This window comes from Schistocerca piceifrons, unplaced genomic scaffold, assembly GCF_021461385.2.
Source record: "Schistocerca piceifrons isolate TAMUIC-IGC-003096 unplaced genomic scaffold, iqSchPice1.1 HiC_scaffold_142, whole genome shotgun sequence".
Lineage (NCBI taxonomy): Eukaryota > Metazoa > Arthropoda > Insecta > Orthoptera > Acrididae > Schistocerca > Schistocerca piceifrons.
In genome coordinates, this window is record NW_025727258.1 from 12,501 (window position 1) to 17,500 (window position 5,000).

At 54.3% G+C, this 5,000-nt stretch overlaps 1 non-coding gene across 1 annotated transcript in view; it reads left to right on the forward strand.

The window, feature by feature from the left end:
- Positions 1–3,722: 3,722 nt before the first annotated feature.
- LOC124734025 overlaps positions 3,723–5,000 on the forward strand; it is a 1,909-nt gene continuing 631 nt past the window's right edge. The window contains exon 1 of the ribosomal RNA XR_007009277.1: positions 3,723–5,000. This exon is cut by the window's right edge and continues 631 nt beyond it. This is a non-coding gene — a ribosomal RNA (small subunit ribosomal RNA).

Here is a 5,000-nt window from a genome sequence, read left to right on the forward strand (position 1 = left end):
GGGATCCGACGGAACTACGCCACCCATGCCGGCAAAACAGTATCGCCATCTATGAAAATAGGGCGACACCACATGCAATACCGCCATCTATGCGCATCTGACAACACTACGTCCGCACCACAAAACATACCGCCATCTGTAGGTCTCCCGCAACATGACCTCCTGCAACGACGCTACCGCCATCTATGAGACGCCAAGCCGACTAAGACAGCGATGGCGCCACAGTGGCCGCCTTTCGACGCCACCCACAAAGGCTGCAGCCTCTGTCGACCATAGCACCCAATCTCCAGTGGCTCTGCCGCACGAAGCCGTGGACCGGCAATGACGCCACCCGCACCCGTTCGTGCACCACCCCAACCGCCAAACTCGCACCTCCAGCGGATGAACGGCGGACGTTTCCCGCACTCGTAAAGTGCAATCCACCCCTATAACTTGCGTTTCATGAAGAGTTATTTCCAATATGCGACATTCCCGCTGTCCGTATACATGAGCCGCGACCTGTACCACTTACGAGCGAGAGACGCGATCGCGTTGCTCACTGTACGGCGTCCGATACCGAGCCATCAGCATGTCGGTCCCCATGCGCGTTGCACTCGCACTCGCAGTCGCAAAAACGTGGGGCAAATATATTACGCGGAAGAGTTATAACAGACCGAGCCCCACTGCATGGGGGGAGTCTTTGTCACTAATGTACACAGATGGAACATTTTGGACTGGAACCAGATTACCCGTACACACGGCGCTGATTAGTAATCAATGCAGAGCCATCAAACTACAGCAAATATACACAACTGTCCGTATACATGCTGAAAGAGTCTGCCCAAAATGGGAACCACACGTCAGCCAGACACTCTGATCACGCACCACTCTCTGCTTCTAACAGGCGCACATACAATATGTAAGCACCAGCATGGAACAACATCCAGTGCATCTTCTCCGCCACATTACACAATCCACACTATCACAACCAGACCAGGAGGTCCGTGCGGAAAATACAATATCCCAGCCTTTCGACATCCACCATTGCGCAGACCAGGCACCAACACCCACACATGTCCTATACAACGGTGCACCCAACATCACAATAGTACCTCCTGTCACAGCGCACAAACAATGACATGAGTCAAAGACACAGGTCTCACACAAGCATAGAATTGGAGCGCCGCCTCTAATAAGCCAAAGGTGCATCCTGACGTGACAAATCTGATCATGTCACAAGCATTCACTTACTATAATCACTATCAACGAACCTGCCGCCCCCGCCCCCCCCCCCCCCTACACCTTTCCGTACAACAACGTGTAACCTAACCTAACCTAACCTAACCTATGTTGTACCTTAACCTAACCTATGTTGTACCTTAACCTAACCTATGTTGTACCTTAACCTAACCTATGTTGTACCTTAACCTAACCTATGTTGTACCTTAACCTAACCTATGTTGTACCTTAACCTAACCTATGTTGTACCTTAACCTAACCCATGTTGTACCTTAACCTAACCCATGTTGTACCTTAACCTAACCCATGTTGTACCTTAACCTAACCCATGTTGTACCTTAACCTAACCCATGTTGTACCTTAACCTAACCCATGTTGTACCTTAACCTAACCCATGTTGTGCCTCAACCTAACCCATGTTGTGCCTCAACCTAACCCATGTTGTGCCTCAACCTAACCCATGTTGTGCCTTAACCTAACCCATGTTGTGCCTCAACCTAACCCATGTTGTGCCTTAACCTAACCCATGTTGTGCCTTAACCTAACCCATGTTGTGCCTTAACCTAACCCATGTTGTGCCTTAACCTAACCCATGTTGTGCCTTAACCTAACCCATGTTGTGCCTTAACCTAACCCATGTTGTGCCTTAACCTAACCCATGTTGTGCCTTAACCTAACCCATGTTGTCGCCTTAACGTAACCCACGTTGTCGCCTAAACCTGCTCTGTAATTGTTATACGACTCGTTCAATTACTGTAGTGTTGCCCACCCGCAACCCTCGCAATATAGTTCGCTACTCGCACTGCCCGCACCCCTGTGTATCGCTTCATGTTAAACACCTTGCAAGTCTTGCTCACTTTCCACATGCTCCTGCTGTACACTGTAATGTGGATGGCAGCAGGACGTACATGCCGCCCCTCCCCACGTCCCCACCTTGCCCCCTGCCTTCGCAAGCTGGTTGGTGAGAAGTTTGCATGTTCAATGCCCTTCGCATGCGACGTACTCAGGCTACGTTGTGGTGCGGCCTGTGTCAACTGTCCGCTGATGTCGTACGCGTGAACCACAATCTGTACTGCACATTCGTCCTTATGTACTGAATGATACATCGTGGCACATGTGTGACCGCACAACGACTGCGCCCAAAAACGGCGGACCATACAGTGCAAATATTGTGCACGCAGCTACGTGTCGTCTCCCTATGAGAGCTGGATTGCAGTGTGGTACGCCATAGAGACGTGTGGGAGGAACGGACGCCGTGGATGGCGATCAGCATGAGCTGTCTGTTGATGTATTCGGACCTAGTCGTCTCTCCTCACACACCGTGATGGCATGGTGCACCGCGTTCCATATCTGCGACATGCTACAGAGGCCGGTTGACAGTCGTTCGAGCAATGGACATCGCATACGTACGGGGGCCACCTTCCACGTATTGTCTAGGCGTGCACATTTTGTTGCGTGTATGTGGGCAGACGTAGTGTGGCGTGACACCTGACACAGGCATGCAATAATCGTTGAAGTTGCAAATGGCGATGGACGCCTGCGTTTTCTGGTGAAGTTACGCAAATGAACAAATGGTAACCTGTTGTGGTGCGGTTGTTCTCGCTAGGGGTGAATCGGTGATGGCGACGATAGGTTGAGGTACTAACCGGTTGTTCCAGCGATACCCACCATGCCGACGAAACTGAACGGCATCTGGGTGTGAAGCGATACGCGGCGGTGGCTGGGTGGGACCGTCCCCGGCCGGTGAGGGGGCGCCTCCCGGCGTGCTGGCCGCGCGGTGCGTGGGCGCACGCGCTACAGCCGGCTGGTGGGGGCGGCCAGTGGCAGGCGCGCCGGCCGACGGACGCGGCAGGCGTCGCAGCTGCGCGCCGGCGCACCCTGCGCGCGGCGCCGTGCGGCCAAAGTAGGTCCTCGCGGGCCCGGTGCGAAGCGCGGTGGACATCTTCAGTGTGCTGGTCCGATTGAGGACTGTGTGCGTTGAGGATGCGCCGCCGCCCGGCGCTCGGCGCCGCGACGCCGTCTGCTGCTCGGTCGCCCCAGCGGTTCTCGCTGGTGGTTTGTATCGCAGCTGTGCGGATGTGTTGGCGCGTGCGCTGTGCTGGGAGAGTTCGCTTCGGCACCCAAGTGGGGCTTTTGTCCTTCTGTGGCGCTGGCGTTGGAGCTGCCGGTCACCGTAGGTGGCGCGTGTTGTCTCCCGCCGGCAATGCCACGACAGCACGCTCCCGGGCCTCTGTCGGCAGCGGCAAGCTCAGTTGGGAGCACGGGTGGTCGCACCGAAAGCGTCTACTCGCCTAACTCCGGGCGATTGCGCCTCTCTCGAACCCGACCAAGTACTTGGGACGGCGCTGCGCGCCGCCGGGACCTGAGAGGGTTTCGAGGTGTATTGTGCAGGGGAGCTCAGCCTCCTCCTGTTTGCAGAATGATTGAGCGGACGCTTGCGTGTTCGCGCGGGCCCCCGGGACACACTCCCGGGCGGCCGGCTGCTCAGCTCTAGTTGACGCAGCTCCCTGGTTGATCCTGCCAGTAGTCATATGCTTGTCTCAAAGATTAAGCCATGCATGTCTCAGTACAAGCCGCATTAAGGTGAAACCGCGAATGGCTCATTAAATCAGTTATGGTTCCTTAGATCGTACCCACGTTACTTGGATAACTGTGGTAATTCTAGAGCTAATACATGCAAACAGAGTCCCGACCAGAGATGGAAGGGACGCTTTTATTAGATCAAAACCAATCGGTCGGCTCGTCCGGTCCGTTTGCCTTGGTGACTCTGAATAACTTTGGGCTGATCGCACGGTCCTCGTACCGGCGACGCATCTTTCAAATGTCTGCCTTATCAACTGTCGATGGTAGGTTCTGCGCCTACCATGGTTGTAACGGGTAACGGGGAATCAGGGTTCGATTCCGGAGAGGGAGCCTGAGAAACGGCTACCACATCCAAGGAAGGCAGCAGGCGCGCAAATTACCCACTCCCGGCACGGGGAGGTAGTGACGAAAAATAACGATACGGGACTCATCCGAGGCCCCGTAATCGGAATGAGTACACTTTAAATCCTTTAACGAGTATCTATTGGAGGGCAAGTCTGGTGCCAGCAGCCGCGGTAATTCCAGCTCCAATAGCGTATATTAAAGTTGTTGCGGTTAAAAAGCTCGTAGTTGGATTTGTGTCCCACGCTGTTGGTTCACCGCCCGTCGGTGTTTAACTGGCATGTATCGTGGGACGTCCTGCCGGTGGGGCGAGCTGAAGGCGTGCGACCGCCTCGTGCGTGCTCGTGCGTCCCGAGGCGGACCCCGTTGAAATCCTACCAGGGTGCTCTTTATTGAGTGTCTCGGTGGGCCGGCACGTTTACTTTGAACAAATTAGAGTGCTTAAAGCAGGCAAGCCCGCCTGAATACTGTGTGCATGGAATAATGGAATAGGACCTCGGTTCTATTTTGTTGGTTTTCGGAACCCGAGGTAATGATTAATAGGGACAGGCGGGGGCATTCGTATTGCGACGTTAGAGGTGAAATTCTTGGATCGTCGCAAGACGAACAGAAGCGAAAGCATTTGCCAAGTATGTTTTCATTAATCAAGAACGAAAGTTAGAGGTTCGAAGGCGATCAGATACCGCCCTAGTTCTAACCATAAACGATGCCAGCCAGCGATCCGCCGCAGTTCCTCCGATGACTCGGCGGGCAGCCTCCGGGAAACCAAAGCTTTTGGGTTCCGGGGGAAGTATGGTTGCAAAGCTGAAACTTAAAGGAATTGACGGAAGGGCACCACCAGGAGTGGAGCCTGCGGC